Source organism: Terrapene carolina, unplaced genomic scaffold (assembly GCF_002925995.2).
Source record: "Terrapene carolina triunguis isolate 2854851 unplaced genomic scaffold, T_m_triunguis-2.0 Scaffold22, whole genome shotgun sequence".
NCBI lineage: Eukaryota > Metazoa > Chordata > Testudines > Emydidae > Terrapene > Terrapene triunguis.
In genome coordinates this window covers 19,848,954-19,876,395 of record NW_020664373.1, presented here as the reverse complement: position 1 = coordinate 19,876,395, position 27,442 = coordinate 19,848,954, and positions in this window count along the sequence as shown.

Below are 27,442 nucleotides of genomic sequence, written 5' to 3'. Positions count from 1 at the left end.
AAGCAGGCTGCAGATTCTTAAGGGGCAAGCTGTACTTGCTTTACAGCTTGGAATCCCCAGGTGTTTCATTCACAGGCTAAAAATCCCTTTAGCCTGAGTCCAGCACTTCCCCCAGTTCAGTCTTTGTTCCTCAAGTGTTTCCAGGAGTCTTCTTGGATGGGGAGTGAAGAACAACTGATGATGTCACTCCCCACCTTATATAGGTTTTGAATATGATGGGAACCCTTTGTTTCAAAGCTTGGTTCCCATACCCGTCTGTGGAAAAACACTGACATCCCAAGATGGAGTCTAGAGACATGTGATCACATCACATGTCTTTGTAGAGAAAAAGGCTGTCTGTAGCATTCTCAGGTGGGAGATAAGCTTCTCCTAAGGCCTATTGTTTTGTCTAAATGGCTCATTGCCCTCATTAGGCCCTTCCCCACCAGCTATCTAGACTGAAAACATCTTGTCTAGTGGGCGTTACCCAGGTGTAACTACATTTGAAATATAGATACATAGTCAATATTCATTACTTCAGATACAAAAATGATACATGCATACAAATAGAATAATAATATTCAGCAAATCTAACCTTTTCAGTGACATCTCACATGACTTATTTTGCATAAAATACATTATAATCATATAATAATATCACTGTGAAGAATATTGGGTGCAGTGTTGCTTCATGTTGCTACTTTTTCAGCTTTTTACTTTACTTTTTAATAATTGTAAGATTATTGATCAACTAGGAAAAGTAGATTTTTTTAACCTTTCTTCTTCATATCTGATAATAGGGAAAAAATGACCTACCCTCAAATACGGATTTGAATTTACATTACACTAAAACAGCTGCTAACATTCAATTTCTGTACTCATGAGTAAGGCTTTCTATAACCTTGGGAACCAGCTATGTCAGACTAGAACCAATTAAAAGTGAAACATGCATTCCCTTAACCTTGGTGATGAATATGCTGCATAGGAAAAAAATTGTCGCTTCAATTCCCTTTACGCTAACTATGGCTGGAAGAAAAATAAATAAATACAAGAAGAATTATACTCAGTTGCCTTGTCTTATCAACCACAGTGGAAAAGAAAAGACTCACCAGCTCTTTCCTGGACAGGAGAATTTGCAGAATTAGAGCTACTGTTTTAATGTCCTGCTAGTTAGTTTCAGCGTCCATGATGTTACTACGGTATCTGATCTGCAAAAGGGATAGTAGAGGTGTAAAAAGTATGAATTGGGAATGCTAGGAAGTCAATGACTTAAACCACATGACTCAATATCTTCCAACATGATATTTTCAACATGATATATGAAAAATTAACTACCTTTAACACTCTAGGGAATTGTGACTCTAATTCCCCAGTGCACTCCACTGAAAGTCCACCTACTATGGATCTGAATGTTCTGTTGATGTTCAAGAAGACAATGAAATGCAAGGTGCAATAAGAACATAAGAATAGCCATACTGGATCAGGCCAATGGTCTATCAAGCACAGCATCCCGTCTTCCGACAGTGGCTGTTGCCAGATGCTTCAGAGGGAATGAACAGAACAGGGCAATTTATCAAGTGATCTATCTCCTGTCATCCATTCTCAGCTTCTGGCAGTTAGAGGTTTAGGGACACCCTAGAGGATGGGAGTGCATCCCTGACCATTTTGGCAAATAGCCATTGATGGGCCTATCCTGCAGAAACTGATCTAAAACCAAGGTATAATTTTGACCTTCACAATATCCCCTGTCAATGAGTTCCACAGGTTGACTTTGTGTTGTATAAAGAAGTACTTCCTTATATTTGTTTTAAACCTGCTGCCTATTAATTTCATTGAGTGATCCCTGGTTCTTGTGTTAGGTGAAGGTGTAAATAACACTTCATTATTCAATTTCTCCACACCATTCATGATTTTATAGACCTCTATCGTATCCCCCCTTAGTTGTCTCTTTTCTAAAATGAACAGTCCCAATCTTTTCTTAATCTCTCCTCATATGGAAGCTGTTCCAAACCCTTGATTATTTTTGTTGCCCTTCTCTGAAGCTTTCCATTTCTACTATATCACTTTTGATATGAGGCCATCAGAACTGCACACTCAAGTTTAGGCTTGTACCATGGATTTGTACATGGGTGTTACGATATTTTCTCTTATTACCTATTCCTTTCCTAATGGTTTCTAACATTCTGTTCGCTTTTTTGATTGCTGCTGCATGTTGGGCAGATGAGTTCAGAGAACTATCCACATTAACTCCAAGATATTTCTTGAGTGGTAACAGCTAATTTAGACCCCATCGTTTTGTATGGACAGTCGGGATTATATTTGCCAATGTGCATTACTTTGCGTTTATTAGTACTCAATTTCATCTGCCAGTTTGTGGCCCAGTCTCCAAGTTTTGAGAGATCCCTTTGTAACTCTTTGCAGTCAGTTTCGGTTTTATCTATCTTGAGTAATTTTGTATCATCTGCAAACTTTGCTACCTCACTGTTTACCCCTTTCTCCAGATCTTTTATGAATACATTAAACAGCACAAGTCCCAGTACAGATCCTTCAGGGTCCCCACTATTTACCTCTCATCACTGTGAAAACTGACTATTTATTCCTACCCTTTGTTTCCTATCTTTTAACCAGTTGCCAATCCATGAGAGGAACTTTCCTCTTATCCCAGGACTACTTACTTTTCTTAAGAGCCTTTGGTGGGGAACCTTGTCAAAGTCTTTCTGAAAGTCCAAGTACACTATATCCACTGGATCATCCTTGTCCACAGATTGTTGATCCCTTCAAAGAGTTCTAGTAGATTGGTGAAGGATGATTTCCCTTTACAGAAGCCATATTGACTCTCCTCCAACATATGGTGTTCATCTGTGTGTCTGAATTCTGTTCTTTACTATAGTTTTAACTAATTTGCCTGGTACTGAAGTTAGCGTTACCAGCCTGTAATTGCCACTGTCACCTCTGGAGCCTTTTTAAAAAATCAACATTACATTAGCTACCCTCAGTCATTTGGTACAGAGGCTGATCTAAGTGATAAGTTACATGCCACACTTAAAAAGCAACAGAGGGTCCTGTGGCACCTTTAAGACTAACAGAAGTATTGGGAGCATAAGCTTTCGTGGGTAAGAACCTCACTTTTCTGTTGAATTGAATTGAATTTCTGTTGAATTAATGGAGATATCCCATCTCCTAGAACTGGAAGGGACCTTGAAAGGTCATCGAGTCCAGCCCCCTGCTTTCACTAGCAGGACCAAGTACTGATTTTGCCCCAGATCCCTAAGTGGCTGCCTCAAGGATTGAACTCACAACCCTGGGTTTAGCAGGCCAATGCTCAAACCACTGAGCTATCCCTCCCCCCACGCAAGATGCAAGATGCATCTGAAGAAGTGAGGTTCTTACCCACGAAAGCTTATGCTCCCAATACTTCTGTTAGTCTTAAAGGTGCCACAGGACCCTCTGTTGCTTTTTACAGACTCAGACTAACACGGCTACCCCTCTGATACATGCCACACTTAGTAGTTTTTCAATTTCATATTTGAGTTCTTTCAGAACTCTTGGGTAAATACCATCCGGTCCAGGTGACTTATTACTGTTTAATTTATCAGTTTGTTCCAAAATATCCTCTATTGACACCCCACTCTGTGGCAATTACTCAGATTTGTCATCTAAAAATGGCTCAGGTGTGGGTATCTCCCTCACATCCTCAGCAGCATAATCTGAGAACATTCTTTTCCAGAGATATTCTGATAGGATACATGGGGTGAGTTTAAGGAGGCTTCACCTCCAGTTTTACTTGCAAAGTTCTAATGTTTATCATATAATGATACCCGGAGGTTAAAAAAATGAACAAACAAATGGAGTGATATGAAAATTTTTAGAAATGTTTTTTGTTCTTCCTGCCTAAGTATTTTTTTAGCCCTTTGCACCAGTTTCAGTTCCTTTCAACTGACTCAACAATCCCCAGATAAGCAGCCTTTCATATTTAATCCCTACCTATAATACAACTCCCATTCTTTCATCCCTTCCACCCGGCACAGCAACTCTCCTGACCCAATTTTCTTCAAAAGAGAGGCTTTACTGTATCTACCTCAGCTTCATGCAATTCAGCAACTTCAGCTGTTGGATAAGTCCTAAAAATCCATTGCATCAGCTGCCATGATGATCCATTAAAGGATCAAAACAGCAACAATCACCCGCACCAATAGGATCTGGAAAACAGGGGATGGTGCGGGCAAGCCACTGAGCTGAAAACAATGAAGCATCTTGGCCACTCAGGGTACGTCTTCACTGTAATTAAAAACCCCTGGCTGGCCCATGCCAGCTGACTCAGGCTCACAGGGCTGCTTAATGGCAGTGTGGACATTTGGGCTTGGGCTGGAGCTTGAGCTCTGAGACCCCCCCGAGTCATCTGTGTCTCCAATAAAGTTAGATCTCAATCTAACTGACAAAGCCTGAAACTCCTGGTTCGGTGGCATATCCTAACAGTGGTAGTTTGGAAAGTGCTGGGGCCCTTTCATTGATGCCTGCAGCTCTCTCCTCAGACCAGACACTATAGCAATGGTCTTGATTATGCACATTTTGGCTTTTTGAGTAGCAGTTGTAGGAGCCCCGGAAGCTGCTGGTACCCATTTAGCTTATGCTAGGGGCAAGGGTTAGAGGAACAAAGCCAGAAACAGGTTTAAAATATGTCCAAAATCACAGGAAATCCACAAACTTGAAACAGTGCAGGGGAAAGATTACAATGTGAACCACTGATAAACTGAGAAAAGATCGTTTGCTGAGCAAACATCACATGGAAGTCATAGAAAACCCTGATACTGCTTATGCAAACTTATTTACTTAGTTAAGCTTGGCCACAGATCTTGCACAATATGCTTGACAGGAAATGGAGAAATGTAATGTGCTTGCCATCTATTTTCCTCTAGAATATGATTAAGCAGCACAAAATAATCTTCTCTTTCATTTTCCTTTTTCTCCCCCATCTGGTAATGTATCACATTCTGTGTTTCAATAGCTGAAGACACAAATTCATCCCTATAGTAATTCATCTGAAGTCTGTGGGAAGAATTTGACCAGTAATTTGCCATAAATGTATACAAAATTTACAAGACAGCAAATATAGTTCAGTGAAAACAACGAGGAGTCCTTGTGGCACCTTAGAGACTAACAAATTTATTTGGGCATAAGCTTTCGTGGGCTAGAACCCACTTCATCAGATGCATGGAGTGGAAAACACAGTAGCAGGTATAAATACACAGCACATGAAAGGACGGGAATTGCCTTACTAAGTGGGGGGGTCAGTGCTAATGAGACAATTCAGTTCACAGTAGGATACCAAGAGAGGAAAAATCACTTTTGTATTGGTAATGAGAGTGGCCCATCTGGGGCTATAATACCCTTCCCCACACCCGAAAGGGTGACGGAGTGTACTTGCCCTGCGACAAGCCCATAAACCCTTATGTCTCAGAGTTGTACAGAAAAGCCTTTTCTATTCTGCAGAGAAACTGCATGTATATTCTTATGCAACAGCATAACTAACCATTTGTGACATTTCACACTGAAAGGCTTTTTAGAAAAAAACAGGAATTTAGGCCCCATTTGAAGCTATTTTAGAATACAGCCCTAACTGTGGACTCACTGCCATGCACCTTGATAACAACCTATCTTTGTAATTTATCTTTCCCACACTCTAAGCACACATACCTAATCCTCTTGCTTTGCCAAGGTGGATATAAGTTTCCACCTTTTCTTTTCTTCCCCTGCAGAAAGTGAATTGTCTCAGAGAATGCAGGTCCTGGGTCACCAGATGAAACAAAACAAAACTCTTTTCATGCCACCTTTTGATGCACGCAGACATCTCCTCTGTTAATTTGTTCTTTTCACACTTGTTAATGAAATCTACATGATTAGTGCCTTGTCCCATCATTTATTTTATCTTCAAATACAGTACAGACCCGTTTATGCGCAAATCCGCTTAACGCGCGGTAGTGCCATGCCTCCCAGTGCTACCTATTTAACACGCAAGACTCGTTAACACGTGGTACAGGAACTTGCTATGTAGCGCTACAGATTTGCTCACTAATTCATTGACATAGAAATCGACAGGAAGTGCGGAGCGGAAACGTGTTGTACACCTTTACCGCCGATGGGGGGGGAGTGGCATCAACGTTAAAGCGCTGCTGCGGCAGCGCTTTAAGGATCCTCAAAGCTGCCCCTTCCCTCCCCACCATCGGCGGCCCTGCAGGTAGGGACCCTACCAGCAGGGGCCACTGACGGGGAAGGGACATTAAAGAGCTGCCGTCCGGAGCACCGGGCCCTTTAAATCACCACGGGAACCTCGGGCAGCACGGACCAAGCGTCCTGTCAGGGCTGACTGGGGGATGCTGACCCCTAGCCCCGCCCCTTCCGCCAGAGGCCTCGCCCCTTCCGGGGGCCAGAGCCGCCCCCGCCCCGTACCGGTAAGTGTCCTGAGTTACTTTCACCCCTGTGTAATAATAATAATGTTTTTATTAGATTACACATTTGAATTTATATTCTTGCAAAGCACCGTTAACAGATAGGCCGGCAGTATTTGGGATGCTGTGAATACGTATGTAATCCTAGATAATTATACATGTATATATAGATATCTTAAGATATTTCAGCATGGCCCTCTTAACCCGCGGTCCGTTAACACGTGGTCGTGACGGCTTGACTGCCGATATCTGCGCGTCTGTACTGTACCTCCTTGTGTAGAAGCCAGTTTAGCTTCCTTTAAAAAAAAAGAAAAAGAAAGTGTATTCTAGTATGAAGTCTATTTATGGCTTTTTAGCTTGTTTCTAAAATGTATTTTTCCCTCTTTGGGTTTTATTAGATTTCTACTTGTGTTTTATTCTTTTTTATCATTAGGTCTGATACTGGTACTGGGGTAAGCCATATTTTTAGCCTATGGGAACACAAATCTTTTGGCATGAGAGTGTAAGGGCAGTTCCTCAGCTAGTATAAATTGGCATACCTCTGCTGAAGTGAATAAAGCTATGCTAGTTTACAGCATCTGAGGATGACCTGTAAAAGCTTTGTCTGGCACTGATTTAGTGAGAGCTGATTACACATAGGTTGAAAAATAATATGGTATTATTCCTCTCAAATAAACAGAATTACCTGGTCTGAATATAAAAGGTAATCTGTTTTTATTCCTTATTCAGGGCCAGATTAACCTTTTGTGGGCCCGGCTCCAATCATATTTGTGGGCCCCCATGGAGGCAATGGAGCATGCCGCTGGGGGGTCGGTCCCCAGAGCGAGGAGCCAGCCAGAGGCAATGGGGCATGGCATAGCAGGGGCGGCTCCATTCCACCCAGCCCCATGTGAGGGCACTATTTACAAACCGGCAGTTGCCAGACGCACAGTGGCCTGCCCAGACCTGTGCTGCCAGCGTGCCCCTTCCCCTTGGGGGCAGGCCCATGCCACACCACACAGCCCCCCTGCCCAACCTCCCACTCCGACTCCCTATGGCCAGAGCCCTCCCGGACTCACTATGCCCAGTGCCCTCTCCCAGAACCCCCCTACAAATGCACAGTGCCTTGCACACCACCCCTGCCCAGTGCCCCCCTACCCACAGCCCCACCATAACTGCCCAGCACCCCCCACAGAAGCCCCACTCCCTAGTGCCCCAACACCCAGAGATCTTCCCCGCCCCCTCACAGCCCAGCACCCCTCCAGACTCCTCCAGAGACCCACTCTCCCATGCCCTGTCTCTTGGCCACACTCACTGGCCCTGCTGGGAGGCGACTGTGTCTGCCAGGCTCAGCTGGCAGTGCAGCCAAGGCTGGGCTGATGCCAGGGCCGGGAATCGCTCTGTCCCTTCAGGAGTGGTGCGATCAGGCAGGCCAGGGCCTGCCCTGGCCGGGCTCCCTCAAGACGCACTTGCCTGGAGGCGCCCAGCCAAACCCCCCACACTGTCCCCCCACCACCACCTGGCTGAGACTGGCTAGGTTTCTGCACCAGTCCCAGGTGGCTCAGCTGTGGGGAGACAGGTGGGGCCCCACAGGTGGCAGGAAGCAGAGACTTCCCAGAGCCGGAGGTGCACTGGGGTCTGGCCGGGGGCTGAGAGGAGCAGGAGGTGGGGCCAGGGTTCAGAGAGGAGCCCTTGGCCGGTGGGCAGGCCGAGAGGAGCAAGTGGTGGGTGGGGGGAGCCAGCAGGGTCTCGGGGCACAGTGCAAACGGAGCAAGCTGGGGCCCCTTCTGAGCATGGGCCCGGCTCCATGGCGCCACTGAAAACCCGGCGCTGCTTATCATATGTGTGGAAAACAGAGAAAGACTGATTCTAAGGTCAGTAACTGACAATCCCTGCTTTTACTGCTTCTACATGTAGAAAGAGACTGATTTTGAGGTCACTAACAGCAGACAAACCCTGATGTAACAGCCATACTAATTTACTATCAGACTGGGAGCGTGAGCTTTGTGTGACCTTGGCAACCACTACACCATATAGTGTTTATTGACATTATATATGTGAGTAACAGGGGTAGGGACAGGTGACTCCTGCTTGCAGTGATATTTTATCTAACAATTCATGTGCAGCTCATTGAAAGATAAGTATAGGCAGCCTCTGTCATGGCAAAATAAAAGAGCTGTTTTTGATTAGGAAACAGACAAGGTAAAACTACTTCATTATTTACTCATTGAAAGAAAATCAATTGCTGGAACATAATCCTATTGACAAAACCTGCACAGCCCCTTGACCTATCAGCAGCATAAACAATTACAACACTAAAATAAATAACCATTCAGACCTTGAAAAGACACACTCAGTGGCCATTTTCCTCTTAGCATTAAAGTGTCACATTGCTATTCAAAATAATCACACAGTTAATGAGTATTGTTTTTGAGTAGTTCACCAAAATAGGACATAGAATTCCAATGTTCTGCCTTTATAAAATTCTCCAGACTAAGGCCATAAAAACTACACACTAGTTTCCATCTCCAATTAATACTATGATAAATACCTGTGCTCGAGTCTAGACCATACATGGTGTTGACACTTTAGGTGCAACACAGAAGCCTTCCCTTAATACCTCGTATTCAGTGTCTAGTTTGTATGAGCCCCAACAAGATGGTGTTGCCCACTTTTCTCAGTTGCCAGGGAGAAAAAGGGCCACAACTCTGTGTCGTTCATTATGGCACAATAACTTTGGTTATTATCCTGTCAGTGGACTGCATCCTTGCAAAACAGGGCTGTGTGAAATATTTGATGCTAAACTATCAACACTGTCTGCTTTTTTTAATCTATATGGAGCTTCCACAAACATGTAATATTTAAATATGTTTGGGATCCATTGTATTACATGAATGATTTATGTATGCAGTGGTGTTGTAGCTGTGTTGGTCCCAGGATATTAGAGAGACAAGATGGGTGAGGTAATGTCTCTTATTGGACCAACTTCTTTTAAGAAGAAGCCAAGGGGTTTGGAGTGTGGGAGGGGGCTCTGGGCTGAGGCAGGGGGTTGGAGTATGGGAGGGGAAACCACCTCTGGGCTGGGGCTGTATGTTTCCAGGGGGCGGCCATAGATGAGGGGTTCAGTGTGTGGGAGGGGGCTCTGGGCTGGGGCAGAGGTGCAGGAGAGGGTTCAGGGTTCAAGTCCCGGGAGGAAGCTTGGGTGCGGCAGTGGCGTATTATCGCCTAGGCCAACAAGGCCTAGGCCTAGGGCAGCAAATTTGTGGGGGCGGCAAATTTGCTCGCTCCCTCCCTGGCCACGCCCCAACTCCGCCCCTTCCCCAAATCCCCGGCCCGCCTCCTCCCCCGGGCGCACCGCGCTTCCCTTCTTCCACCTCCCTCCCAGGTTTGCTGCGCGAAAGTGCTGGGAGGGAGGGAGGAGAAGCGAGTAGCGGTGCGCTCAGAGGCGGAGTGGAGGTGAGCTGGGGCCGGCAGGCATGGGGAGTAACCCTTGTGGGGGTGGAGGGGCTCCCTGCCCCAGCTCACCTCCGCTCCACCGCCGCCATCCCCTGAGCACGCCGCAACTCCCCTTCTCCCCCCTCTCTCCCAGGCTTGCCGCGGGGGAGCGGAGGTGAGCTGGCGCAGGGGGGGTGGCAATTTTTTCAGGGCCTACGGGCGGCAAATTTGTTAATCCGCCACTGGGGTGCGGGAGGGGGTTCTGGGCTGGGGCAGAGGGTTGGAGTGTGGGAGAGGGTGTGGGGAGCGGGCTCCAGGCGGCGCTTATCTCAGGGGCTCCACAGAAGCGGTAACATGTCCCTCAGCTCCTAGGCATGGGGCAGCCAGGCGACTTTGCATGGTGCGTGCTGCCTTCGCCCGCAGGCACTGCCCCTGCAGCTTCCATTGGCTACAGTTCCTGGCCAATGGGAGCTGCGGAACTGGCACTTGGGGAAGGGGCAGCGCGTGCAGCCCCCCTGTCTGCCCCTGCACCTAGGAGCCAGAGGGACATGTTACTGCTTCCAGGGAGCCGCTCGGAGCTGGGTAGGCAGCCTGCCAGCCCCGCCAACCGGACTTTTAATGGCCCAGTCAGCAGTGCTGACTGGAGCCGCCAGGGTCCAACTTCTGGCAATTACAGCTGTTCATAGCTGTTGAAGAGAAAACAAAGCTCAGATGTTGGCCTGTTTAGGCAGTCTGACTTGCAGGGAACAGTGTAGGCAGGGAACTGTGCAGCCCGGTCAAGAGGTGCAGAGAGACATGGATCTCCACCCAGGAGAGGTGACAGCTAAGGAGTGCTGAGCTTAGAGTTGGTGCCTTTGTTGGACCATGGAGGAGGAATACAGGTGCAGTTCCCTGAAGTGTGACAGATGAGAAGGAGGAAGCTTCAAGAGATTTAGATCTTAACTTTAGCTCCTTAAATTGTATTGATTTATTTAAAACACACAAAAATAAAAATTCCCGCCTAACATTCATCTTGTTAGTTCTGTTTCTCTGCTCCTTGGGGTCCAGGGTCTATAACACCACTGCCCTTACTAGTGCCCACTGCTGGCTCCCGAATGCCCATTGTACACACTTGCATCTTATTTTACTGGTGCCCACAACACAATTGTGCTTTGCTTAACATCTCCTCCTCCTCTTGCTTTGTCGATGGGTGTCCCTGATAATCACTTCTTTGGTATGCTTCTAAAGACAGGCACTTAAGATACTGTTCTGGCATCAATTCTTCATATAAACATACTTGTTTTATTTAGGAAACTTTTCTAAAACAACAAATGGGAAACTTTATCCATAACTTCTATTCTTGATTTGTGGGTAAGGTTACTATTACCAGTTCAAATGATAAAAAAAATCTTCCCAGTACCCCCCTTTAGGAACCACCCCATGCATACACTCCATCCATCTACATAGTAGTTTCTATCCTGAAACAAGAGCCAGACCAGACATGAGAGAAATTCTGAAAAGTCTGTATGGAATTGTTCTGAGAGGGACACACACTAATTTGTTCTCCACTTCCCCAAACTGAAGAGGAACCAGGGCAGTTGTATTTGCTCACACAAGTCCTTCCAATTCCTTTCCCCACCAATAATTTAAGAGCAAGATTTATTCTGAGAGAAGCATACACTGAACAAAACTAATGTAGTGGGAGAATACCCAAGTGCTATTTTCCCATTATTTTAAAAAAACAAAAACAAATTTAAGGAGGTGAAAAGGTGTGTTTTCTTATACAACTCCTCCCAGTGCCCTCCCCACCCCCAATGATACCTAATGCACTAATCCCCCTCACCAGTGTCCTCCTCACCAACCATGGTCTCAGGGTCTTTCACCAGGCTGCAGCTGGTTTCCTTTGTGAGACTCAGGGTAGGTTCCTGGGTAAACCAGTGTCTGTTGGATGAATGAAAACCTTTTCACATTCTCTGTGGAGAAATGTGTGCCTGTTGGAGACTATAGCACCTGCTGTACTAAAGAAACTCTCCAAGTACATGCTTGATGGTGGACAAGATGAGTGAATGACAGTCAGTTGATACAATGCTGGCCACATATCCTTCCTCAGTTGCCAATAATGAAGATGGTCTGATTCATTGGGCACTAGCAGCATATCTTGTAAATATCCCTTCATCCGCTCTGTTGCAGTAGCAGCACACTCCTCTTCCTCAAGGTGGGAAGAGGCAATGTGGACCAGGTTGCTTCAAAATGACCTTTTGCTCTCTCCCTCAGCACCCATGGTGGGACTCCCCTTCTGCTGCACCCTCCTCTACTGTTGTGTTGCCTCCTGGTAGTAAGTAAGCTGCTGCCCATGTTCTGGAGGGCCAGACTTCAATGGCCATGTTGCTCAGTCTTTTTTTTTAAGGGATATGCTTCCCTGGGCGTCCCTCTTGCCTGAGAGAAAGGAAGTCAAGATGCTTTTAAATCTGGGGTCTACGTGTGACACCATCAAGTAGTGCTCCTTGTCCCTGATGGCTTGGACATGGGGATTTCCCTGAAGGAAGGCTCTTCATGTGTGTCAGTTCTCTCTCCAGCAGACACTGCAAGGGAATTATTTGGCTGATCCTTGAATCATCCATGCTGACCACTATGGGGTCTCATCAGAATGCTATAGGATGTCGATTAGCTTCTTCATCAGCAGCCACTGGGAAGATGACAAGTGGAGGCTGGCATTTGTCTGTCCTGCATCTGTGGGACCATGGAAGATTGCTTACACTGTGTCTCTCTGCTCATACAGATGTTCCAGCATGTAAAAGGTGGAGTTCCATACATGGCTCTAGGCTCATTGCAATCGTATTTTTACCCCCTTTGAATACACTTCGCTATGGTCTGTTGTTGAAAATCGCTGTTGGACTTAGCTGATGATATCATGGAAAGCATTGGTGGCATCAGCCTCGCCTCAATAGTAGACCCAGTAACTGTTTGCTTTTCTCCTAAGCTGACCTGTTGTGACACATGCACTCTGTGATCATGTTCCCTGTGTTTCAGCATCCCTGATGTCCACACCCTTCTGGAGCCATGGCCCAGACCGACCCTACGTTCACAGAGCTGGCAAACGGCAGTGGTACATCAAATCTGAAATGTTGCCAAAGCCAGGCCGATGTCTGTTTAATATATTTTGTAGGAAGGGGTAGGGGGATCGTAGCTGGTAACAGTTGCTGGTGAGAGAAATGTAATGTGAGAGCACTGCCTTGTCCCTAGTGTTCTCACCAAAACCACGTCCAGCGGAAATGGAGGCAGTGACATTTTCCCCCACCGGGGAGCTATGACTAACAACCAAATCCTTTCCAGGATTGAGGTAGCCTTGAGGAAAGGAACATTTTCTGCTCTAGAGGAGCTGCCTGCCTTGGAAAAAGTGGATTCTGCTGACTGCTCCTCCTCATGAGAATGTGGCTTCCTTCCCTTCCAGTGGTTCATGGTGTAGAGCTTCCACCATAGCTTTGCCACTGAACCATCCCAAACCTCGAGAGCTTTTCCCACCACAACTTGCTCCGTAGAAGAATGCTGCTTCTGAACAGCCTCATGCTGGGGTGTGCCAGTTCCGCTAACACAGCTCTCCAACAGGGGCTGTCAGAGGAATGACGCAGCAATGATGCTTGCAGTGGGAGCAGCATCAGAAAAAAAACTCTTTTTTTTTTTTTGGTTTGGGAACCAGACAACTGCTGCTGCCTGCAAGTCTGACCAGAAGTCCTCCTTCCACTTCCACGCTTTCTCTTCACCTTTCAGAACAGGGGGTGGGGCAGACTTTGTAACAGGGAGGTGCTGAGGTAATATCTTTAACACTCCCCCTTTTCCTGCAGCTCACTTTAACTCTTTGCTGAAGCTCAGGCCAGAGGTCTGTCTTTTAAGGACCTTTCTGAAAGCATTACACAGAGAGAAACCTCAGGACTATTGTATGTAAAAACCCTGTATGTAATAACAGTTCCCAGTCAGCTTCAAAAAATGTATCATACGGTTTCTCAGCAAACAAACATTCAGAATGAACAAAAACATTGTAAATAGTATTTGGAATATTTATAAATAACTTCTTAAACAAAAGCTATTAGGTAATAAATCTACTGGTGGTTTTTATACTGACTTTCCCATTTTGATGCTGTTACCTATATTTAAATGGAAGGTTTCAGTATAACATCTACACCTCTGTATTTTAGCACACACACAAACACATTCCCTGATTATCTTCTTTCACAGATGATCTCGCAGTCTCTATAATGTAACATAATATGTAGGGTGGATTTTTCGGAGCTTGACAAGAATGGCAAGATCTCAGTTCTTTTGCAAAGCCTTCAGACTCCTGTCATCAAACAAACAGTCTAAGGATCTCCACAGCTAGCTGTATTCCAGTCCTTGGGTTAATAGTTGACTGGTTTTACTCAGTTGTTCTTGAAACAGAAGTCTGTAGCCTGTATCCAAAGTGGTACAGGTACTGGGATCAGCATACAAAATATTCATTCCTGCATTTCTATAAGGCTGTCACTCTATAGGGCATTATCTCCCCACAAGCCCATCTAAATCAGGCAGGAATGTACAAATCTTCACTTCACTGAGCCTACTCCATTCTCTCTAACTGAGATGGAATCCGAGTTTAAAGCTGTTATCCTATAGCTAAAGTAAGTTCCATAGGCTCTGTAGCCTCTAAAAGTAACTACAGAGTGGGTCTCCCCTAGTTCATCCTCTTCGTCCATAAAATACACCATGGTAGACCAAGTATTATCCTAATGGAGGGCATCCTAATGGAGGGCATAAGTAAACTGGAATAACACTGACAAGTATGTGACGTGGTACAGGTATTGGGACCAGACCACACAGCAGACACATCTCTTGGTCCTTCATATATCAGCCACTGAATCTACAGGGCTACCTTCCCCCATTGCTCTCTGATTGGCTCAGCTCTTAGACGGTGATTGGTTGTGACCTGCCAGGTGGATTACCCATAATGAAGCCTTCCTGAACAGCTTCAGAAACAGCTGCTGAGCATGTCCCAGTAACTGCCATACTTTACTTCTGGATGTGTCTGGGCCTTTCCGGCTGAGTCACCCTCTCTCACCTCCTGCATGTCTGTGGAGACACAGAGTGCTCCAAACTAACATCCATGTGTCATCCCCCATTGCGTCTCTCCCTTTCTTTTGGGTTTAAAAAATCAAAGGCTGCAGCACAAAGTACATTGGTTACCCAGGAGCTATGGTGATCAGAGACAGATGCACAGAGTACCTGCTACTGGGAATCTCTGTTCCATTACAGCAAAATTCACCATCACTCAACCTTGATTCCAGTGATTGAGCCCAGCTACCAATAGAGATCCACTGCTCGCACCATTATGTCATGTGGATAAACTGAACAAGTGCCCTTTCAACCAATGAAAGAACACAGGGCAACGCGTGGACAAGGCAATCACACTACATTACATTGAAATGGAATTTTCCCCACATCTAGTCAAAACGAAATGAGAAAGTCAACATGAAGTGAAATGATAAAGTCGAAATGAAACATGCAGGAATTTTTTCGGTCAAAATTTCATCAGAACGATATGTTCCTGCAAAACAATTCAATTTTGACAAAACAGTGTATTCTGGTAGAAAGCTATTCCATCAAAAACATTTTGACCAGCTCTACTGACTAGTTAGTTTGTAGGCTTGCACTCTTTACTACCTGTAAAGAGTTTGCTGCAGAAGGATTTTGCACAGGGAAGGAGCTACAGAGGAAGAGTGACAAGAATTTTAGATCTGCATATTCTTATTTTGTAGGGGAAAACACAAAAGGAGCAAAAATGGATTAAAATGCTTCTAGTGGGCCAGCAAATTTGGCAAACAAGGGCTGAGGGATGGGCTTCTCCTGTGTCTGTTGTAACCGTTGCAAAAGCTGCAGCAAGGGAGGTGAATTATCAAACTGCAAAATTTCAAATCATGTGTAAGTCACTAGCGCTTCCAAGTCTAGGACACAGAGGCTCCTTCTGTTGATTTTCCTTCCCTTCCTTAATCCTAGAATTTCCATAGAAAACCTATGGTAAGAGAACATTATGGTTTCACGGCTTAAGCATTTAGAAGTTAGAAATGACAATGTTAAGGCTGCACCTGCACCTTTAGCTCTTTGTGACTATGAATAAATGGGAGTTGGGGCCATTCAATTGCTTTGGTGATGTGCTACAGAATTCACAGGATTAGGCTCAAGGGGCAGATATTGGATAAATGACAGAATTAGATTCAGACTTGCATCACCACTACTGATTTCACACGTGAACTTCCCAAATAGATGGAAGATCTAAAATGGCAACAGACTCCAATATGTGAAGATAAGGACAAGTTGCCCTTATGGACGCATAAGAAGAAACCTCTCAGGCATATAGTGTAGTGTGTTCCAGTGAGTTGAACTTGCTGCTTGAGAAAACTGTAGCCAGATCAAATTTTTCCTGGCCTTGACAGAATGTACCAATTAACTAGGTGTTTATCTGTTTCCACAACCAAATTAGGGTTGTAAGGGCATGCTATCATCTCTGCTGCTGTTCTCTGCAGCGTCCTTGTCTGGCAACACATTGTGGTGGTTCTGGCTGCACTCCCTCTCCTAGGGGAAAATATTAAATATTAGGGAATCATTCATGTATTTGAACAATCCCGGCTTTTCCATGATGAAAATGGGGTGTATTTATTCACACCTTCACAGCCAAAACTCGATTATCTGAAAATCACATTTGTCCAAGGGTGGTCATATTCCCCTCATGTATGTTAATTTGCTTTGTAAATCCCCTCAGTGGTCTAAGATCTCATTTATCGAGTGTCCCTGTTCCACTTAGATAATTAAGTTTTGACTGTTCTTAATTAAACTAATCAACATACGATATAGAAAACAAGATCCAACAATCTGCAAGAGATTGGCTCACCTTTTTACTACACCTCAAATAACTAAGAAATAGTTGACCACAGCAGTTTCTACACATTTCTACTAGAGATGGGCCCAAATCAAGATCCTGAATCTGTTCACCCCTAAACTTTGAGGATGAAAGAGTCAAAGAATCCTAACTCATATACAGATCAAAATTTCACACATAGACCCTGCCTCTGTAATGGGCAGCACCACAGCCCAGGTCCAAACAGCCTCAAACCTCGAGTAGTTACAAATCCAGATCTCAACTCAAGTGACTCAGGCCGTGCTTAAATTCTACAATTTTATCTCTTTTTTTGCCCACTCCCCTTCTGCCCTTGCACTTTGCCCAAGCCTGACTCACTCCTTTGTACTTTTATTCTTTCAGTCATCTCTGGGCCTTCTTTCATGAGTTCCCCACAAACACAATCTAGATCTGGGAGACCAGCATGGTTATTTTCTTCACCACCATCACCAGTCACAAAAGGTTCTGCAGACCAAATTCTGCCTTCAGTGACAACTATGCTTTCAGTGGGGTCAAAAAAGTATTAATTATGGGCCTCTGAACTGGGGTTTAGTGAATAATCCCCTTAGGATCTGTACTGGGACTTGCACTGTTCAATATATTCATAAATGACGGAAAATGGCATACACAGTGAGGTGGCAAAGTTTGCAGAGGATACAAAATTACTCAAGATAGTTAAGTCCAAAGCTGACTGTGAAGAGTTACCAAGGGATCTCACAAAACTGGGTGACTGGGCAATACAATGGCAGATGAAATTCAGTGTTGGTAAGTGCAAAGTAATGCACATTGGGAAAAATAATCCCAACAATACATACACAATGATGGGTTCAAAATTAGCTGTTATCACTCAAGAAAGAAATCTTGGAGTCATTGTTCTCTGAAAATTCCTGCTCACTGTGCAGTAGCAATCAAAAAAACTAACAGAATGTTAGGAACTATTAGAAAAGGGACAGAAAATATCATAATGCCTCTATATAAATCCAGGTCCACATCTTGAATACTGAATGCAGTTCTGGTGGCCCCACCTCAGACAGGATACAGTGGAACAGGAAAAGGTTCAGAGAAGGGCAACAAAGATGACCAAGGGTACGGAACAGATTCCATACAAGGAGAGATTTAAAAAAATGGACTATTCAGTTTAGAAAAGAGATGACTAAAGGGGGGATATGATAGAGGGCTGTACAATCATGAATGGTGTGGAGAAAGCGAATAGGGAATTGTTATTTTCCACTTCACATAACACAAGAACCAGGGGTCACCCATTAAAATTACTAGGCAGCAGGTTTAAAACAAACATAAGTAAGTACTTTTTCAAACAATGAACTGTTAACCTGTGGAACTCATTGCCAGGGATGCTATGAAGGCCAAAATTATTAGTGGGTTCAAAAAAGAATTAGCTAAGTTCATGGAGGATAGGTCCATCAATGGCTATTAGCCAAGATGGTCAGGGATGCACTCCCATGCTCTGGGTGTCCCTAAACCCCTAACTGCCAGAAGCTGGGACTGGACGACAGGGGATAGATCACTCAAAAAATGCCCTGTTCTTTTCATTCCCTCTGAAGTATCTGGAACCAGCCACTGTCGGAAGAAAAGATACGGGACTTGATGGACCATTTGTGTCACTCAGTATGGCCATTCTTATGGTCTTATGCTGATGGTATAAAAGAAAGAATAGAATCTAGCTCCTACTCTTTTTCAGGTATGCTGATTCTGTAATGCTAACACAAGCCAAAAATCATACAAACGTACTGTTGTCACTAAGGTAAGCAGATATGACTGAATACACATGGAGCAGAACTGTTGAGTAAAATGGTGACTTTTTCATGTACAGTACGCTCGAGAATGGAGGTTGTTTGCAACTCTGAACAAAATGTTCTTTCTAAAATTTACAATTGAATATTAACTTAATACAGCTTTGAAACTTTACTACGCAGAAAAAAATGCTGCTTTTATCATCTCAATTTAAATGAAACAAGCACAGAAACAGTTTCCTTTCCTTGTCAAATCTTTTTTTAAACTTTCCCTTTATTTATTTTTTTTACATTTAACACAGTACTGTCCTGTATTTGCTTTTCTTAGTGTCTCTCCTGCTGCCTGATTGGGTACTATCAGTTCCAAATGAGGTGTGTGGTTGACTGGTCAGTTTGTAACTCTGGTGTTCATAATTCTGAGGTTCTACTATAGTCATTTTTTCAAAGCAGAATTGCACCTTGAATCACACTTCTTCCAAAAAGGCCTATAAACTAGTTCTATCCCTAAAAAAAAAAAAAAAAATTCTTAAGGGAAAATGTTCATACTTTGATCACCCACTGTGTTTTCTTTAGTTTGTAGCTCTTTGAAGGAAGGATACTTGTCTCTTCTATTCTGTACAGCACCAAACATACTCTTGGCATTCTAACATTAAATAATAGTAAGAGCTCCTACAAAGCAATTTGCAAATACACCTCTACCTCAATATAATGCTGTCCTCGGGAGCCAAAAAATCTTACCGTGTTATAGGTGAAACCGCGTTATATTGAACTTGCTTTGATCCACCGGAGTGCGCAGCTCCGCCCCCCCGGAGCACTGCTTTACTTCGTTATATCCGAATTTGTGTTATATCGGGTCGCGTTATATCGGGGTAGAGGTGTATTTCAATCCAATATATCCCTATCATGTATCTGGAAAACATTAGCAATGCCAGTGATGACATATCAGAGGGACCAATAACATCGTTTGTCTAAATTAAAGGTAAAAGAAAATCTAACGAGGTATATAGCAGCAAATTTAATAACATGTACATATATATTATATATAACATTAATCTATTATGAGATAGGAGTAGTTCCCTAGTTTTTATCTTGAATGTTAAAATGAGAAAGTTAATGAAACCAAAAAGGCATTCTAAGATCAACAACTCAGTCCTTCATAATTAATGTATCTTTTTCTTAATAAATTAAAGTTACATCATTCAGTATCAAAGTTCCACTTAGGAACTCACCACAGAATCTGTTAATTTTGAACTCCAGGCACATTTTCATTCCATTTGCTTAATGTTAAAGTTTTAGAGAAGTGACGGTACTTACAAATGGTATTCATGGGCAAACTCATTAAAGTGGACAAAACAAAACACCACTGAACCCTAAATGCCCAGTCTTCTCCCATCACCTCTCTTTTTGTTGCCTTTCATTATATGTTATTGATACTTTTTGCCCCAAATCAACAGCTCATCAGCAGTTATTTCAACTCCATCCACTGTATGTCAAAGCTACAAGACATGATGCTCTAGTACATCTCAGGTGTGGAGATAAAGCAAGCTCAAAATGCTGAGGTTTACACTTTCTGTATGGAGTGGGGATCTGCCAAGACGTTTGGGTTTTATCCCAAACAGAAAATACTTTTGCATTTTTAAGTCTACATATCTCCTTAACTGCTATCATGAGGGACTGCTCAGAGTTGATGGCCATATTTAGATCCTTCAGAGCTATGAAACTCCTTCACCAGCATGGTTATATTATGGTGACCATACTGTTAACACAGTCTGAAGGCATCTGAGTCAGCTCAGTAACATCTAATTCTGCTGTCTGATCAAATTGAGCTTTTACTTTTTCACTCATTGCTAATCAGTCTCTATGTGATGCACATATTTTGGGTGGCACACAGATAACTCTATCAATGTGTTATATACACCTTTAATGCATCCCAGTCACTCAAACATCACTACAGATTGCACTCACGATGTTACAGAAGTAACATCAAGTCACTGCCAATTAAAAACATGAGGAGAAATAAACAGAAGCTGCAGGTGTTGGATCCACCTTAGCAGCCAAACAACAGAAGGAACTATTTTGAGAACAAAGAGTGGCCGTAAGTTAAGAAAGGCACTGAGGTTTAGTGATAGGAGTTGTTGGCAGCTGTCCAATAAGAGGCAGAATATACCTCATGGCACTTGATAGGTTCAGATCATTTACTCTAACCTCCTCCCCCGATTCTGGGCGTGTTTTACTAATTGGGTGTATGAGTGTATGGTTTCAAGTATCGGGGGGTAGCCGTGTTAGTCTGTATCTACAAGAACAACAAGGAGTCTGGTGGCACCTTAAAGACTAACAGATTTATTTGGGCATAAGCTTTCGTGGGTAAAAACCTCACTTCTTCAGATGCATCTGAAGAAGTGAGGTTTTTACCCACGAGAGTGTATGGTTGTTGCTTTTAGTTGGAATTTTTGAAAAGCAAATCAAACAAAACTTAAACATAGGGAAGATGTAACAGTAGCCACTGCAGTTAGAGGATACCAAGCCCTGCCATGTGGTAGGACTATAGTTTACTTAAAAAAAAAAACATACCAAAAGCCGGTGTTTGTTTTATCTTCCTCTGTAGCAATGAGGTTGTTTTGCAAGCCTTAGTAATAAGGAGTTAAGATGGTTGAAACTAAAGTTTTGGGTAAGTAGCAGTTATTTTAAAAGCAGCCTGCACGAGTGATATTTTACAATAAAAAGAACATAGGGTTTCACACAATAACTTTTTAAATAATTAAGAGAAAACTGGATCAATGTCCAGGATTAAATGGTACAACAGTACAAAGTTAATATTTAATTCTCCATGAAGATAATCTGTTTTTTATTCAGATCTGTACATCTAAGAGATAAGTACTAAAGACAACGTGCAAATACAATGATGTTTTACTTCTTTTTCATTGCTAAAGATGTTATTGTGTGCAGATGTTTCCATAAACATAAATAGTGCTTAATACCCCAAGAAACAATGCTTTGTATTATAGGAGTGTATCTGATAACCATTTTGTAGCAGCATTCTCAGTATGCCTAATAAAACATTGGAATGGTTCTAAAATTTGGGAGACATTTGAGGCACTACGATTCCCCTTCATTAACACACGATTAATTGACAGACCAAAATCTATAATATGTAATGGCAAATCTACACCACTAATCCTCAGCTGAATAGCCTAAGCAATTGTGTGGACCTTGATAACCACGGTAACATTTTAACACTTTTCCATTTTGTACATCTATGATTTTCTCCCTTTCTTTGTTTGTACTCATTACACTTTTTCTGATACAAAGAAAACCTGGTCTCTAGCCTTATGTTCAAAGATATAGAAAACACTTCAACATTTATTTAAATGTTGGTTATCTTTATAGAGATTAGATAGATGAAAGAGGTGGTAAATGGAAATACAGGTGTCATCATTAGGAACACACAATAGGTCACATTTAATTCACCAGTGTGAATTATTGTAATTTTCACAGGTGTCTTTCAGTGAGGCACCACCATTTTTGATAAACAATGCCATTTTTTTGGGCAGAGGAACATAATATTTCTACTGTCCTGGGTTTCCCTTCAGATTTTGTTATTGTGAAGTCATTTCAGTGAAGAGCATTTTTAGTGAAAAGATCACTTGACTGTTCACAGTTTCTAATGTTTCCTGTATCCATGAAACATAAAGGGCAAATTTTGTCTAATTAATTATTTGCTCTAAATAATATTTCCCAAGTTCTATTAAGTGCCCTCATGTTCCTCCTCCAAATCTTTTCTTATAACTCATTTCTTTTGACTTCCTTTCTAATCTCCTTTCTGGCTCTAACTCTTCCTGCTCTTAAAGCTTAACATGACCCAAAACAAACCCAACGAAGTTGGAAATAAGATATATATGAAACAAACCGAACAAATCACATGTCTTTTCTGTTGAATCCCTTTCTTTGCTGGCATGTGTTACATTACAATATAGGTAATTAGGGCTGTAAGAACATCACAACTGACAGGGATCAGACCAATGGACCCCTTCATCCATCATCCTTGGTCAGAGTGGCCATTGACAGCTGCTTCAGAGGAAGATGCTAGAAACCCCAAAGTATGCAGTTGTAGATTCCTTAGGGCAGTGACCTATCTTTTTATATTTTGGTAAGGGTCATACACACATACGGTGCCATATAAATAATCAATCAGCAACAATTTACTTATTTTAAAATATAAAGCATCTTCACTTTGAACAACTGTTCTAGTGTAAAAACCATAGCAGAACTGCTTATATATTAAATTTCTGGACCTTTGCCCCTCTCTCATCACATCATACAGTATGACAACTGCGCAAGACATAAGCAGTGTCTGTATGGTACATTTGAAACAGTTGCACTGATGATTAAGTATCGTATACTGCAGTCCAGACATATTGCTGAAACACTGTCTGGTTGTGGTAATTAAGAGCTGCAACATATTTCTTCTCACCTTACATGCCCCAGTCATCCCCCTACTATTCTTAGTGTAAGCAGTGACATGTCCAACGACTCTTACAAAAGTTGGCACAAGAGGATGAACTTTGAGGAAAATAGAAATAAAAAGCTCTCTCAAAGTATCTTGTTAGAGCAATAACTGGAGCAGTCAAGCAGAGCTTTACAAGCCTCAGCCAGGAAATGCACAAACTAATTAGAACAAAAATGAATGTATTTTATGCGTGGCCCACTGCATATGCATGGACATAAAACTTAATGGTGACTTATACGTAATAAGCATTTATTTGCCACGTTCCTATTATTGGAGTGTTAATTTCTTGTCTGGTGAGTGGATTTTGTTTTAATGCTATTCTACTGCAGATGAAGATTAAAGAAACAGCTACCATTTTCTAAATGCAGTGAGAGCATAACATCTTACATAACCAGGCTCTAGCACACTCAAGGCTTTGGAGATGAAGATTTGAAATTAATCGAGTTCATGGGAGGCAGCATGGTCTAATGGCTAGGACACTGGACTAGGAGTCAAGCAACCTGGGCTGTAATTCCTGGCTGTGTTGGTGACCTTGGGCAGGTGGCTTCTCATTTCTGTGCCTCTGTTCCTCCTCCCACATTTTATCATGTCTATTTAGATGTAAACTCTTCAGGGCAGGGTTGGATCTCCCCATGTTTTAGCATAGTGACCAGCATAACTGGGCTCCAATCTCAGTTGAGGCCTATAAGTGCTAGCAATAAAATGAAAAAAATAAAATGAATAATAATAATAGACAGTTAAGACTACGGCTCATCAATGTACTATGATCTTTGATGCACATTTAGGAGGTATGCTGCTTGGTGATGAACCAGCTTCAGCTTTCATGTGGCTTTTTTCCTTCAGTATGTTTACAAATTCTTCTCTAGAGAAGTAGATGGCAGGAATAGGGGAAAGGGTACGCCCCAGAGCAAGGTTCCAGAACTAGAACACCAGAGCTTACATGTCTTCCATGGCTGCCTATCTGGACGTGCGAGGGAGTTTGTTGAACCACTGCAGTTTCTGCACTTACACATGTGGAATTTGCCCGCCATTTACTGATGCTATAAAAACAGGCTGGTTTGGAAGCAAAGAAGAGAAACTAGAGCAGTTTTACAATTGACTGTGGATAAGAGTGTCTAAACAATTCTATCTATTTGAAAATGTCCTTGGTGTTTTTCCTTAAGGTTCTCTGGGGGAAAGAAAAGGAAAATCCTAATAGATCATTCTTTTAGTAATAGAGATAGCAATATTACTGAAATCAGACAGCTGTTGTAAATCAAGTAAAATCTGCCTTCTGTTTATTGTACAAAAAACCCCAGAGGATAACCCCCATTTTCATGTTCTCACACATTTTCTGGAAAAAGGGCTTCTTATGCCTGTTCTTTAAGAAATGAACAAAAATAAGGTTAGTAGAAAATAGTCAGTTTACTGTTAGGTTTTGTTGAAACAGTATGGAGATTTTCTTGCTTTTTTCAACCTATGATACCATCAAGTGCCACAGGCGATATGTAAAACACACACTCTATGGTCCTTGTGTGACACTGGCCACATCACTCAACTTCTGCACCTAATATTTCCCCAGCAATTAAATGGGCGTAATACAGTGGTTCTCAACCTGCAGACAGCTTGTGGCCTAATCAGCACACAGCTGCGGACCATGTGACATCTTCAGGGCCATACAGATAGCATATATATATTGTGTGGATGCAGCCCTCATAACACATAGAGAGCTGCATATGTGGCCCACAATGGTAAATAGGTTGAGAACCGCTGGACGGTAATTTCTTCAAGCAGAAGAGTAGCGAGACAATTAGTTTACCTCAGGGATCGGCAACCTTTGGCACGTGACCGTCCCAGGCCAATGGGGGCTGCGGGAAGCGTCGTGGGCCGAAGGATGTGCTGGCTGCTGCTTCCCACTGCCCCCATTGGCCTGGAGCGGCGAACCATGGCCAGTGGGAGCTGTGATTGGCCGAACCTGCGGACGCGGCAGGTAAACAAACCGGCCCGGCCCGCCAGGGGGCTTACCCTGGCGGGCCACATGCCAAAGGTTGCCAATCCCTGGTTTACCTGTAGAGGACTGAATTCCTTGAATGAAAGATACATGCCATGGGGTGGCCAAACACCACATTGTAGCAAGGTCTGTACTGAGGACAGGAGCTGAAGCTGGCCCTGCCTGTACAACATCAGCCAGCAAACCAAGCCTGGAGAGAGAGTGCTGTGGGAGAGGGGATAAGGAAGGGAGCAGGCTTCAGGGCTGACAGAGAGATTTTGCATCTGATGTTGAGAGGACCTAAGGGATGAGCTGAGCTAAGCAAAGCATCCCTGAAGTCAGGGCCGGCTCCAGCTTTTCTGCCGCCCCAAGCGGCAAAAAAAAAAAGAGCGACAGCACTTCGGCGGCAGCTCAATCATGCCACTTCTTCTGCAGCAGTTCAGCGGCGGGTCCTCCCTCTCTTCCTCTTCGGCAGCAGCTCAAAGAGGAAGAGAGGGAATGAGGGACCCGCCGCCGACCCAGATGTGCCGCCCTGATACCGGACGGAGTGCCGCCCCTTTGAATTGGCCGCCCCAAGCACCTGCTTCCTACGCTAGTGCCTGGAGCCGGCCTTGCCTGAAGTAGGGTCTCTAGGACCAGGCAACGCTGGGGAGACGTGTAGCACTGTTGTCTAGCTATTCACTGTCAATGAAGTCAAATTTCAGAAAGGAGGTGAATTTTGACTCAACAAAGGGGATGTGGGTTACTCACAGTATTATAGATTTGTTGAATATTATAACATTTGTTACAGAGTCTCATACCATTTTTGTTGGGTTTATTTTGTAAAAGTGAAAAATATTAATAATCCCAATACACAGGTTTCCCAGCATCAAACTATCAGAGTGGAAAGTGTTCTTTTTTTCATTTTAGAAGACAAATTAACAGATGAAGAAAGAAACTGTCTGGAAAACTGAGCAGTCACAGGAGATAAGAAATTAGCTAATATAGAATTTGAAAGACATATACCACAGAGGTCACCAAGAGAATCCATCAGAGAGTGGGTCAGTAGCACAACAGTCCATGCTGGGAGTGGGGTGGAGATGGAGCACCAGAAGGAGGGCTCTGGGGCAGAGTCACAATCCTTTCTTGAGCTCCATGGTACATGGAGGAAGTACACCAAGTTGCATCATTCAGTGTAGCCTGGTCACCTCCATGTTACTGGCCACAGACTTTCTTTTATTAAGCCCACTCTGGTGTAATTTCTACCTCCCAAGAGCAGGGAAGGGATGCTATTTTGTCTTCTCTTTTTGTGGAGGACACAATGAGAGAAGACTCCTTGTACCCTTCCCCAATGCCCTAATCCTAGGGCCAGCCATAGTCTGGCTCTTACTGAATACACATTTCATGGGGAAGTTCTGAGTCACTCTATTTATAACAAGAATCTCTGGACTTTCTTTTAGAGAAATGGCTTAAGTGAAAGAAAATTCTTCCCAACTATCAAAGAAAGAGGAGGAAGGTAAAAGACTAAAGCTGTAACTTAGCTAAGGGGTGGGCATGTGTGGGGACAGCTTGGGCATGGGCTGAGAGAAGAAAACAAAATCCGGTATAAGATGCATGAGCTGGACACAAATACTATGAAATTCTGTGTAACCAAATAAACAATTCAAGGGTCAGATTCTGCCTCCCTGAGCTGTTATTCAGTGTGAGTCACTCCATGGATTTCAGAAGGACAATTTGCAGAGTAGGCAACTAATCATGAAAGAGGTGGCAAACTGTAGCATTGAGAAGAGAAGGGTGTGACAGCCTGTACCCCAGGTGACACCCTACCCCATGTTCACCACTTTTATATGGTTATGATCTATTTTGTACAAAGCATGTCTTGTGAGGTATCATGTGAAAACTCAATCTACCGAACATTGTTGTCCTGTCAAAATGAGTGTAATAACATTGTATATGGAGCTATGAGATTTTACTATGATTGTTGCTGAAATATGCTGTAGTTTTTGGTGATGCCCGGAGCCCATTTTCTCAAAGACAAAGGCACACTGGCATACCAGCTAGGTGCTAAAAGGCCATTATTTGTTTAATTGGAGATTCATCAGCAGGGAAGTTGTAAACAAGACATTTACAGTTCACCTGAAGGACAGTTGGCAGCTCATGTACACCATGGGACTTATACTCTGACCCCATGACTCAGCAAAGACTTTTCTAGAACAAAAGGTCAGATATAAGAAGGGAAAAATGCCTCTAGACACCTCTCCTCCCCCATCTCTACTCACCACAGGAAGACCACTTGAAAGACCTCATTTAACTATGGTGAAGAGGTCCTGACCTGGAGGTTTTTCCAGCCAGTGCAGACTGTTGAGAAAACCCTTTTTGCTTTTAAACTTATTGGCCTTAGTAAAGTTTAGGAATTAGTTTGTGTGTTTATCTTTTTATTTCTTTTGTAGATGTAAGCAGAGTCAGGATGAGCTCTACCCTGACATCTGGTGGTGA